The following is a 13,822-nucleotide window of genomic DNA, read 5'->3' as shown; positions in this document are numbered from 1 at the left end:
CAGTGTGAGTGCAGATGTAACCAATGTAAGAAAATGCGGTCAGTTCCTTCGTTACAAAGAGTGAATCAGCCTGACTTGTGAAACCAGACCCAAGATCGTTTACCAACAGTAAAATCAAACAGTCCCAGGTTTGGGCGCTTTTTAAGTACTTAATATAAAGAATCACCAACAACACAGAGTGCTGTGGAAAAGCCCATGCTAGACAGGAGCAACAGCGGTGAAGCATAAAGAGTAGTGTGAGACTTCAGGACCCGGAGAGGCTGCTGAAGATGCTTTGGTTCAGTTCACAGCTGGGAAATCTAACCACTAGTGCAAAAAACAGAAGAGGGAATGAATGGGTGAATAAAGCTGGTGATTCACTTTATCTTCAGCTTATAAATTGCTCAGCTGGGACTGGCAAACAAGCTCTTGAGCCAAATCACAGACTGTCTGTGCCTTTACAGTCTTGGCACTTGTAACAGTAAGTACAGTAAGATATACTCACATGCAGGACAGACTACCCATGTGTTGTGCAGTTCAGCATGTGGAAATATAGTTATGCCGAGAGTCTTCCTCTCAGCTGGGCTTTGGATACTGTACACCATGCTCTGGAATCAGGACCATGCACATTTTCTATAAAAACAAAATAGTCTACATGGAAATTTTTATTGTTAGGAGCACTGGCTCTTGAAAAAGAGAGTTTTCTGATACCAGTCCTATTTTCAGGTAATCAGTCCTTAGAAAAAAATAAAGCTAAGCTGATGGTCTTACCAAGAGCAAGTCTCAACTTTGTACATGCAATATTCCAAGCTAACAACGTTTTAAGCTTCTGCACGTCACCCAGCTGATCCCCTTCCTTCCCATAGACTGCAATGTGTTTTAAGAAATATTATCTGAACATTGTATCCATAGCACTGGTGCCTGCAGCTATTAGTGGTGGGCTTAGAAATTTATAGTCCAAGACCTCAACCTATACAAACACCCATGCAGCCTAAACCCCATGATATCTGTGGCTACTGCTTGCTCTGATAGCAGCACCCAAGCAAACAAGGTATGGCAATCCCTGTTCTAAGAGATGCAGGTTGTACCAGTGAATCTCACTCAGTCTTACTCCAGAAATTAGAATGAATAAACTAGAAAGAATATGTCAGCCCTGTGCCATCTACTTCATATCCAGTCTTTTGGCAAAGATGTCATCTATCTAGACTTCTGTAAGGCCTTTGATACAGTCCCCCACAACATTCTCACTGATAAATTGGAAAGATATGGGTTTGACACCTGGACTGTTAGATAGATAAGGAACTGGCTGGATGACTGCATCCAGAGTTATAGTCAATGGCTTAATGTCCAAGTGGAAGCCAGTAACAAGCGGTGTCCCTGAAGAGCCCAGACTGAGACCAATACAATTTAATATCTTCATCAGTGACACAGACAGTGGAACTGAGAGCATCCTCAGCAAGTTTGTGGATGACACCAAGCTGAGTGGTGCCGTTGATTCACTGTAGGGAAAGATGCCATCCAGAGGGACCTTGACAGGCTTGAGGAGTGGGCCTGTGTGATCCTCATGGAGTTCAACAAGGTCAAATGCAATGTTCTGCTGGATCAGGGCAATCCCCAATACCAACACAGGCTAGGGGGTAAATGGATTGAGAGAGCAGCCCTGCAGAGAAGGACTCGGGGACATGAGTTCCAATGTGTGCTTGCAGACCAGAAAGCCAACTGTATCCTGGGCTGCATCAAAAGGAGCATGGTCAGCAGGTCGAGGGAGGTGATTCTGCCCCTCTGCTGTTGTGAGACCTCACCTAAAGAACTGTGTTCAGCTCTGGGGCCCTGAGTACAGCAAAGACATGGACCTGTTGGAGTGGGTCTAGAGGGTGACAAAAGTAGTCAGGTGGCTGGAACACCTCTCCTATGAAGAAAGGCTCAGAGAATTGGTCTTATTCAGCCTGGAGAAAAGAAAGCTCCAGGGACACCCTATTGCAGCTTTTCAATATCTAAAAGGGGCTTATGAGAAAGAAGGAAGAAGGTGTTTTACTAAGGCCTGTAGTGAAAAGACAAGGGGCAACAGTGTTTTAAACTGAAAGAGGGTAGGTTTATATTGGACATAAAGAAGAAATCTTTTACAATCAGGGTGGCAAGACACTGGAACAGGTTGCCTAGGGAAGTTGTAAATGCGTCACCACTGGAAGTGTTCAAGGTGTGGTTGGGTGGGGCTTTGAGCAACCTGAACTAGTGGAAGATGCTGCTGCCCATGGCAGGATGGCTGGACTAGATGATCTTTGGAAGATCCCTTCCATCCCAAACCATTCTGTAGTTCTATGTTTTTGTGTTGTTTATTATGGGTAGTACTCCTGGGGCTGAAATTCTCATTCTATATAGTGAGCTGCACTCCCAGGAAACACCCCTCCTTCAATTACATAAAGAAAATACAGGAAGTATAGTACAGAAAAAATGGGACTTAAAGTCTTCTTGACTCACTGAGTCCTGTGTGAGCCCCCTGAGTTTTAGTCTTGCTCAGGGTTTTGAGGATACAAGTGTGTGCTGTGTCACTCATTTTTCTTGCGGGAAGTAGTATATGTCTGTATGGAGGAAGTGATTTATTGCACAGCCAGTTTTCATCAAGCATTAGTTTTCTATGCATTAGCTCAAATTATAAATAAATAGTAAAACCATCCGAATAACGTGAAACAACTTGCAAAGCAATTACAGTCAACCTATCTGAGAAAGTAAACGGGAGTAGAATTAATACATGCTTTTAAAGTCATGAAATAGGACTGAGGCAAAACCATATATACAGTCCAGGGTTCCTAAAGAATTTATTTCCAGCTCCAACTACTAGAAACCCCTCCCTACATTATTCGCACATAGCCGTGCTATAGTTAATATATGCCCCACTTTGATCCCATTCCACTCTATTTAATATGGCTATTATTAATGCAGCACTTCTGTAGGAAATCATCCAGTGGAGCATTTCCATGCCATGTCTTCTTGCTCTGTAACATGTAATGTGGAAACCTGGATCAGCCTAAGAGGGAGCAAAACACTGGTTGTCTGAAAGGACAATCCAACAGACACATTGCATTCACAGGGGAGGAAGAAGGAGTTTAGTCTTTTAGTAAACAGCAGTGATGACCCTTTTCTGGCTGTGGGTGGTGTAATACGCCTTCATAAGGAGTTACCATATCTTTTTGTATAATACATATATATTGTATAAGTATTAGTATATTTTTTTATTCTTTTTGTATTAGGTAACTTTGCCGTCCATTTGTGTTTGTATAGCAGACAGTCAAAGAAATTAGATGTGGAAAAATGTCTTCCTCATCTTCCCAACCACCTGACTATTCCTAAATCCCATTCTCCCTTGTCTGCAATTCAGGCTTTATTCCAGCCTTTTACACTTAATGCATATCCTGTATTAAGTCAAAAACCAGACGTCACCAGCCTCCAGTTTATTTCCCTCTCCTAATGTACCAGTTGATTGCTGGTAGTTAAAATCTCCCCTTACTGCCACTTGGCCTGTTTTACATGCCTTTTTTATTTGTACAGTCATTTCACAGAAGATAAATCACAAATTAGTAATTCCAGGGTACTGATAGCACAGTGTACTTCCCTGGATCTTCAGCATGAGAAATGAGATATGTGCCTGTAGGTCTGTCCCTGGGCTGCTTGTGCTTCCTTTCATTGAGCAGCCTTGCAACTGAGGGGCGAAGCAGCAGCAGGGAGCCATTCAAAAGCCTGCCTAAACGTGTTGCTTATCTATTTGTTTAATGTTACTTTACATTTAATGGCATGTACCTTTAAAGGTATGAAAAGTATGAAAAACCCCATATTTTTAATAAGCTTTCAGGTATTTTCACTTACTTTTTTTTTTTTTTTTAAATTTTATTTAAAGGGAATGTGATGTATATGCAGTATAATTGTGAGGCCTGCAAGTACAAGCAGGGCTTGCATTTTATGGATTTATCACTACTTACAGTTGGAGGCCTGTTTCAAAAGTGAAGTTTTGCAGCATTGACTTCTGCAAAGTCAACTTTTGTTATATATACTATTTTCCATGAGGAGAGGCTGAGAGAGTTAGGGTTGTTCAGCCTTGAGAAGAGAAGGTTTTGGGGGGACCTTGTAGCTGCCTTTCAATACGCCTTTCAATACTTAAAGGGGGCTTATAAGAAAGATGGGGACAGACTTTTTAGCAGGGCCGGTTGCCATAGGACAAGGCGTAATGATTTTAAACTGAAAGAAGGTACATTCAGACTAGATATAAGGAAGATAATTTTTACAATGAAGGTGGTTAAACACTGAAACAGGTGCCCAGAAAGGCGGTAGGTGCCCCATCCCCGGCAACATTCAAGGTCAGGCTGGATGAGGCTCTAAGCAACCTGATCGAGTTGAAGATGTCCCTGCTCATTGCAGGAGGGTTAGACTAGATGACCTTCAAATGTCCCTTCCAACACAAACCCTGCTGTGATTCTATGATTCCATGACTTTGTGACACACCTGAAGAATGTACTGGTGTATCTATTCCACTAAGGAAATACCTAAGAAACGTAGTTTTTGAATAATGCTTTGCCAGGATCTCCACGTTGTTCACTTTAGTAGTGTCACTGCTCAAAGTGTGCTCACAACCTGGCCAGTGGCCAGCCCTTGAGGAGGGGAACTGGTGTGCATTTGTCCTCTGATCAGTTGACTGTTTGACAGATCCTTCCAGCACAAGGGAATGTGACATATGATGTGCCTCAGAAAATCCTTCTGCAACTCTCTAAAATCACAGAAATGCAAAAAATCGAGCTTTGCTTGTTCTGAAAAGGAAGACAAAGGTAATTCTTGTATGAATCCGCAGAAAAAGCTTAATTAGAATGTGTGGTATCAGTGAAGTAGTTTGGCGTGCAGTACAGAGACACTTAACTAAAGAAAAAAAAAAAGTGATTATTTTAAATATGGCTATGGATGAATGGAAAATGGTTCAAGTTTTTTGGTTTTCTACAAGGCATTTTAAACCAGACTTTAAATCAGAAGAGTAACTCTTTGACTTCAGTCAGAGTGGCGATCGCATTGCAAGCATCCAGGGTTAAGTACAACAGGCAAAGCTAAGCAATTGCTTGTGATTGGTCTTTAAAATGGATTAAAGTTTGGAGGGAACTTCCCTGAAGAAAGATAACTGTAAAAAGTGCCTACCACTGTGGCACATGATCCTCGAGCTGACTTTTCTTTTTTTCAGTATAAATCAGCCAAAAATAATCCTTTGTAAATTGCAGTAGCAGCATTGAGCCCTTTCAGGTCACAATCTTCTTTAAGTAGTCAAATTTGCATCTGCACTCCCTGAGTTCAGTTAAAGAAATTCCATTTAAAGAGATTGCCTTTGAAATGAAAGGTCTAAGAAACAATGCACATTTATATATGTGCCAAAACACTCTCTGAGAAAGGTGCTGGTCTCTCATTTTAAAGTGTGTAGAGGAAAACCTCAAAGTGAAGCAAGCTAAAATGTATCCTTGATAACATATAGTGTTAAAAGGGCTTCAAACACTGAAAAGAAGCGGTTGCTAAAGCAGAACCAAGTGGGAAAGCCCAAAAGAAATGCTTTTACAGTGGAAAAGATACAGTACAGTAAATGCTTTTCTGACTCAAGTATTTCAAAGTGTGATTGTGATAAATAAGATGTCAGATGACTAACAAAATACTGAAGTGACAATGTGGCAATTAAATAGGCACACTGGCTACTACGGTAACATTTAAAGTAGTTTTACAATCCTTTAGAGTGTTTTATGGATTTTATGGCTTGGGTCTGTGGCAGCTGATACTTTGACATTTGACATGAATTGGGTAGGGCATACATACAATGAATTGTAAGAATAAAAAGTAACAAAGACTCCCAAGTCTGTTGCCTTTCAATGAGCTTTAGCCTCCTAAGTCACTGTGAACATCAGACACTTAAAAATGTTGCCCAGTGGGTCTCTCCCCTCTTTGTCTGCCTTGTCAACTTAGACCATAAACTCCTTGGGACCAGGACTGTAACTTACTATAACACCTCAGACAATGGAATTTTGATCCATATAGACTCCAGGACCTCTACATGCGGCAGTAATATATAAAATTTGAAAAGCAACACTTTTATGAAACTGAATACAGAAAGGAAAGCACATCAGCAGAAGAAAGGAAATGCATCAGAATATCAATAGGAATCGCTAGAGACCACTGGGTTGCAATTTGATTATGATGAGAAACCCTACGCTGTTAGGAATTTCTAGGTAAAGGGCAAATATTTACACCGCAAACTAATCTGAGTTGCATACTCAGGAGGCCTGATTTCATCTCCCATACATTGCAGGAAATTTGGGATGCCTCAGAAAAAGGAATTATACCAAAGTTAGGATAAGCAGGTAAAGGAACAACTCCCAAGCCTTTTAATTTGATACAGTATCATCAAAGATAATGCGTAAAAAAAAAAAAAAAAACCAAAAAAAAAACCAAAAAAAGAGAGAGAGAGAGAAAAGAATCAACAGAACTCTGTGTTCTGCCAAGAAGTACTTTCTGGTATTTGTAATGTATAGCTCTGTGCTGTAATACAAGAGAACAGCTTCCCAGCAGTATTAAAGCTGTCAGCAAAATTGCTCGTCTTCACATTTCTCTTAATTTCATTTTGTTTCAAAGTTCTCATTCGTTACACCATGTGGCTTTTCCTTTCTCTCTCACCAGCTTTCAGAGGATACAGGCCTACACATTACCAAGGTGCTGTTCCCAGCAAGGTGCTGGGTTTTCTTAAATGCAGCTGCTTTCTGTGTATTGTAGAGTTCAAGAGTGTGTTGTAAGAGACACCAAGCAAGTTCAAAGCCCAATGTTTTCACTTTGTGAGGAGTTTAGTAGATATTACAGGATTATTGGTTTGACAGTGTTTGCCAGGGTTATGTACATGACTGCAGTCCTCACCCAGAGGAGCCTAGACATATGGGAAAGCTTCCCTAAACATATAGGCTTGCTCTAACCCAAATGTGCCTCATCTGGACTGAATTTCTTATATCTCACCAGCCTCAGAGAGCAGAAGAACAAATCAAACCACAGCGCCTTTGCAGAGAAAGCAAACAGACTCATTGCCAGTCATTGGAAGGTACACAGGGTTCCTGGGATGGGCTAGCACAAAACTAATTTAAGGAAAAGGTGATGGTTTTAAAAGGTTCCTAATTATATTTTCTTCAGATTTGCAATTTGTTCTTGAATTTTGACAGGTCCTAATGTGAGGACCTGGAAAGACGCAAAGGGCAAAACTCCAGGCCCAAAACTGTCTGTGGTTAGAGCCCTGCAAAGCCTCTGTAAATACTGAGAGATGGGAGAAGGCACCATGTGCACTCACCACCTTTTACTCTCCAACATTTTCCTTAGTGAGGCAGAAGGCATTGCTGATTACTAGTATAGCATGAATATTTATTCTTCAACAACACTGAGTAACAATTTCTTGCTAGATACTGCACAAGCAAGTAAATGAAATCTGTACACACACCTAAGTTGAATGTAAGTTAGGCTGGGTAGAGAACCAGAAGGAGAAGGATGGGGCAGGGAGGCTGGCATCAGGAAGAGGAAAGTACTTGCATTTAGCTCTGCCATACATGTCTTCATGCTTTCACGTCCCAGAATACTAAGAATCAGGTGAAATTAACATTTGGCAGAGGAGCCCATAATTGCTGGGCTTTACACATGATGTCTGCATTTCTGGTCTGATCTGTTACCTGTGGGACTGGGGAACCTGCACAGGTGTTAAAATGGATCAAGTCATGTTGGGCACCAGCACTCCTGTGTCTGGGCCACCATCTCAAGCACAGGGCTGCCATTCCTCAAGCCTGGTGCATAAATTCAGAGCAAGACACAGACATGCAGAGCACGGCCAGGCTTGGTATGAAGGCTTGTTTGTCATTTCATCCCATGGTGCAGAAACTTAGCAGAAACCAGCTTCGCAGAATCAGTGATTGCTAGGTACATGAAATTCCCATTGAACTAACTTACATCTTAATGAAAGATATTGTATTTCTTACTCTGTGATGCATAACATAAAAGCTACATGATATTGTACCCATGGATACAAAGCAACAGCTTCCTCTCCAAGGCTCGTGTCCTGGGTTGCTCTGAAAGATCTGATCAGGAATGCTGGTATGGTAACACAGCGATATAATAGGTCCTCTGTGATGCAGCCCTCAAATATTTCTCTTAAAAGCTCATCTCACCATGGTCATAATCACCTAAATAATCTTAACACATACTATTTTGAGAATGTAGAGTATGTTTTATGATATTTGTTTCAGCAGACACCTTCCTTAATGGAGCTGTTTTGTGTCCAGACATCCAAAAGAGAAAGTAATTCTTATCCACAACTATAGGGTACATAACTTGCCAATGTAACATTTTTGTTTTCATTTAAAACTACTCTAAGTAGGAGAAAGGTTGCCTGAATAAGTAGGAAAGAGGTGGCTCAGTGGCAGAGTTGGAATAGTTTTGATGTCAGTTATTTTCCACATCTAGATTCTTTTCCGCAATATCATTTTGATTCTTTTCCAAGAGCATGTTAAAAGAATGACAATTTTATGGTCAGGGTACAAAATCACAAACAAATTCTCTGTGGGAATCTGTGGCTAGACTGTAAGTTGGGAAAGAAACATTTTTATCCCTGTACAAACAGGTGTAATCCCCAAAGGCTCTGTGCTCAGCAGCACTGTTTGGTATTCGGTTACATGCACACTGTGTATACACTGCACAAATGTGTTTATATAATGAGTTCATACATGTATAGAGCATACCATATATTGCACATGTACACAATGGACTGTGTAGTATCTGTGTACTTCAGTTTGCTCAGGAAGTCACTGAGTATAAGCTAGCTAAGCACAGATATGTACGGGTAATTGGAGATTTAGTTTCCTCTTAATAAACTGAAAGTAACAACTCAAGCTCATGTAGGAGTCAAAGCATGCCTGTGATGGATGTAGCTCTACCTTCTGATTCCCGATATTATATAAACTAACATTTTAAACTCTGCCACATACCAATCCTCACAAATTCATACCACTCACAAACCCCTCTCTCAAAACCATTTCACTTTTTAAAGATACGCAAGGATCACGGATAATAATAAAGTTAACAGAAGTGGAAAAGAACAATGTCACACCGAGTAGCTTTTTCTTTTTCTTTCCAAACCAGAGCTCAGCTGTCAGCACGGGACAGTCTCCCCATGACTGAATTCTCTCGTTCAGTGAAAGGGGAACAAACCTCTGCCTTGGGCACCATCCACTCAAGAAATGCTGATGAATTTCCATGGCCTTACGGAAGACAATGTGGCCACCTGTGCGGCTCTGGTTTCCTCGTGTTTGGGGAAAACAGTGATGGGATGAGAATTGTAGTGACCTTTTAGGTTCACCTGACTTCTGGGAAGTGTCAGCTCAGCTGCCCTCTTCTAAATTTCTGTATCGGATGGTAGAAAAGCAGAATCACAATCTACAGTGAGGTGTGCATAACCGAAGGATGCTGTCTGGTACTTAACCACCACTGCTCCACGCTTCTGTGCTTTGACGCCAGTATTTTTTTTAAACTTCTGTGAAAATTTGATCGATTTTTACTACTTGCATTTTTCAAGTTACTCCCTTTTTTCCCCTCTGGGACTACTCCAGTGCAAATAGAACAGACAAGATCTGGATAGTCACTGATGTTTGACATATAACAGCACATCTGAGGGAGGTGAGTGATCCAAAATGGACGTTAAAATGAAGCAGGCTTCAGGAAGGTGACGGGTAGTCCTGCTCATGTCACACCTTCCTGGGAGGGAAATTCATCATCCTTGAGGAATGGCTTCCATTACAGGAGGTATACATACATAAAACCTAACATAACCAGATTTAAGGGCAGGGGCTTGCACTAGGAATAGGAACTTGTTCCCCAACATGTAAAATGAAGACAGAACTTACTCACCTCCGAGTCCTGGCTCCACACAGCCTGCGGTTCTCCCCTTCATGAAGTTAAACAAAGTAAGTGTCCTCTCCTCCTCTACATGCAAACCTTCTAAGCTGATAGTGCCGAAGCTCAGAAGCATGTTTTGGCAGAGTTTTCAGTAAGTGTTAGTAGTGGCAAACTTGGGAGTTTTGATCATAACACTAAAGGCATGATGTGTCAGGCTTTAGTTTTCTCTCACACCTGCTCTTCCTGGTGCAGTCCACTCATGCTACCCCTGTGCTTCCACCTGGCATTTCAGCAGCCGATTAAACTGAACATGATTAAAATATGGCTAAAAAAGGTAGGCATCTTACTTCACTGTGACCGTGTTCCAGTTGCAAATATTTCCTAAGTGTGCCCTCCTGTATTTGGCAGTTTAAATGCAAAGACAAAGGGCATCTAACAAGACAAAATACTGGCAGGTTCCTTAGAGAAAATTACTGCCTGAACCCTGTGAAAAATTACTGCCTGAACTGCTGTGAAAAACCATTTGGTTGCTAGAAGTAGTTAGGATGTTGTCACTAAGGAGGCTGTTGGTTGAGGTGAAATGATTTGCCAGCCTTTGGTAAACAAAAGGGCTCTGTATCCCACTCATTGTGGAAGTGTCCTTTACAGCCCAGGAATGTACATGTTTTGAGGATGAAAATCCTCTCCTAAATCCGACTTACCCAATGGCTGCACAAAAACTTCCTGTACACCATAAACACTGAAAATACCAAATATGTATGCTGACTTTGGACTAAACTCAACTGCCCTCCTATGTGTGGATAGCAGCCTAACACCCTAGAAATCCCAGTCACTGGGATAAAGAAGATGCCAAAACTGACAGAACCCCTGATTTTTTACTTTTACTGCAGAGTTGTTGCAAGAAGCATTTACTTCAGATGGGCACCACAGCAGCACCATCATCTGGCTGCAAGTCTTGCTCACATGGAAGCCTCAGTGGCTCATCTTTATTCATTAAAGAAAAGCAATTAAAAATCTACATATACACAGAGATATGGATATTTCATTAAATCCATAGATCATAGGTCTTGTTTATTGAGGCATCCTTTAGCTACTCTTAGCTGTTAGAGCTGTGCCCCTTGCTGTGGCTGGTTGCAGTGCTGTGCATGTAGCTGTCTTTGCTGGGTGCTGTGGTTGGAGGCAGCAAGATCTTGTGGCATCGTATGCCGTGGCGGGCTGCATAAATCACATTCCTCTGCAGAACTGACCTGAAGTGACTGCCATGCACCATGTGTAATGTCATTCTTGGCGATGATTCCACTAACATGGTTTGAATAATATAAGAAACAGCAAATTACTTTGGAAATTGCTGATATCATTCCTCCCTCCCTCCTCCCTAGCTGTCATATGCTAGCAGTGAAACTCTAAAATCCTGTGCAATGGCAGTTCCTGGGTTTTATTGCTTTTCAGTTCCAGTTGTTCAGTGGAAACAACAGAAATGGAAATTGATTCACAAACCAGAACTAATTTGATAATTCTTCTATTTTTTTTTCTGAGGTTTTCATGTTTTGTGTAATAGCATGTGTTCTGGAATTTAATACCAAATTGTTTTGAATTGCACAGACAGCAGCGTAGACTTGGTTTTGTGTTGCTTGCATGTTATGCCCATGTGTTTGTATCTGTAGGCCACTGTAATTTTCTTTTCAAAAAAAGTATGGAAAGAGAATCTGACGATATTTAGAGCCAAATTTTTGCATGCTGTTTTGTAGGTGGCTTTGATCTGACTTTACAGTTGCACTCCCTACTTTGCTTTCCCACCAATTTATGTGCAAACTTATTTTTTTCTCTATGGCCTCAGATATGTGCATGCTAACTACATTAGCACATATTCACATGATCAAGCAGATGTGTTGTTTAACTACTTGATTAAAGCATAAATGCAATCTAAAGGTATAAATCAAAGATCTGATTATGAAAATAATGCAATAAAGCCTTTCCCCAAAAATGCCATAATTGTGAAAGTGACAGTGTGGTTTAAGGGTTCTTAAGTGTTGTGTACATCAACGACAGTGCCCTTTCTGAAAAGTATTTATTTAAGAGGGACATATACGTTACTAGCTATAACGTGAATGAAGGATATCCACGTAAGATTAGGGTGACACAGTGGCATTCAGCTTCAATTTTTTTCTCTACTTATAACTTCTACTTGTAGCCTACACATCATGCAAACCTATTTTAAGCTCTTGAGAGAGGCTTAAGCAATGTATGTATTCTCTGCAGCAGAGAAAGTTTTTTTCTTTTAGGAAATTGTAATAACTGTGCTTACAGTGTTCTGGAATAATGTGATTGGTTGAAAATTTCATCAGGGTATGTAAAATGTAAAGTGGAAAGAAAGGAGTGTTTGCTTAAGAAGTATGAAAAGAGAACTTGAGACCAGATTTCTCAAGACTTGCAGTCTCTCAGACTGCTCTAATTTGAGAGGGGAACGAGAAATGAAAATTAATATTCCACTTGAGAAAAGAGTGCAAAAGATGTCCTGAAATGAACCATTTAAAAGGCTTTCTTTCAATTACCCGTGGATTGGAAACTAATCTCAGAAACTATTTTCCTTACATTCAGTAATTACAGCCACATTCTTGTTCTTCAGAGAGCGCTATATCTCTATGTGAAATGTCAGGCCTTTTCCAGAGACATTTGTGGGTGTGATCTTTGAAATACTATAAAATTTTTATTTCTCCTTCCTTAGCTTCTTGTGTGGTAAGCAGCACTGATGCCTCTGATTTCCATTATGGAGAAGATCCAAGAACATTCATATATCAACTTGGCATACTTTCAAGCATTTCGTTCTTCGGGTTCTGCTATGGGATCTAGGTTCCCTTGAAAAAAACCAAAACATTTTGTTTAGAATCCAGATTCAGTAGAATGATGCTGGAGCATTATATATTGTAGTTCAAGAAAACTTATAATAGATGAGAACAGTAAAGGCAGTATCCATCAAAGCCACATGGACATGTGCATCCTTCCAAATATAATTCCTTTCCAAACTAAGCAAGGATTAACTAAAGATGTTTTGGAACCACAAAATGTTATTTTTAAAAGGTAGCTAGTGATTGAGATAGATTAAGACTAAACATGGTTGGGATAGGCCAAAACCACGAAGAGCTTAACTTGTTCACATATTTATGGCTGCAGCAGAATTTGAGGGCCTTCAGCAATCCAAGCCCTGAAATCCTCCAGCATACTTTGCAATAGGATGATAGGCTGTTGGTTTTGCTTTGCTTTGTTGTTTTCTTAACAGACTTGTCCTTTGTAAAACTTGCCCCTTCCTCCCTCCCACACAGATAAACAGATCAGTTCAAACAGTGTCCCTGCAGGCCACTGAGTCCCAAAGCATTGCCCAATGCTTTTTAAAAAGCAAGAATGATTCAGCTAAGAGATGCTCCACAGCCTTGTGACCAAGGTCACATTCACCAAGTGGCTTCTCTCCCACGCTGCCTCCTGTTCCCAGGGGCAAAGGGTACCAGAGGCTTTCTGTGGGCATGTATTAGCACAAGGGAGGAAGGGAGGTACGAATGAGAATTAGCACACACATGTGTGGACATGTGTCAATGATCAGCTTTATGGGAACAGACAATGATTATTTCTTCTTAAGGCAGAGGAAAGAGTCTCTCAGTTTGTCCCAGTGGGAGCTGCTGTTTGTTTATTTGATTTTTTTCCCAATTGTACCTATTTTAAGTGTGATACGACCTTTTCACATTAAAAGCAACAACACCAAACAGACAGCTTTGATGAACTGCAAGACCCAGATCCCAAAGATGTTTATTCCTTTTATCTCCACCACTTGCCGAAACCACGCCATTCGTCCTTTCATCGACAGACCTGAGAAAACTAACAATGCTTACAAATCATCAACCCCAAACTTTTCTTAAGCACA

The sequence above is a fragment of the Falco punctatus genome (assembly GCF_963210335.1).
Source record: "Falco punctatus genome assembly, chromosome: Z".
Taxonomy (NCBI): domain Eukaryota; kingdom Metazoa; phylum Chordata; class Aves; order Falconiformes; family Falconidae; genus Falco; species Falco punctatus.
Note: the sequence above shows the minus strand (reverse complement) of the source record.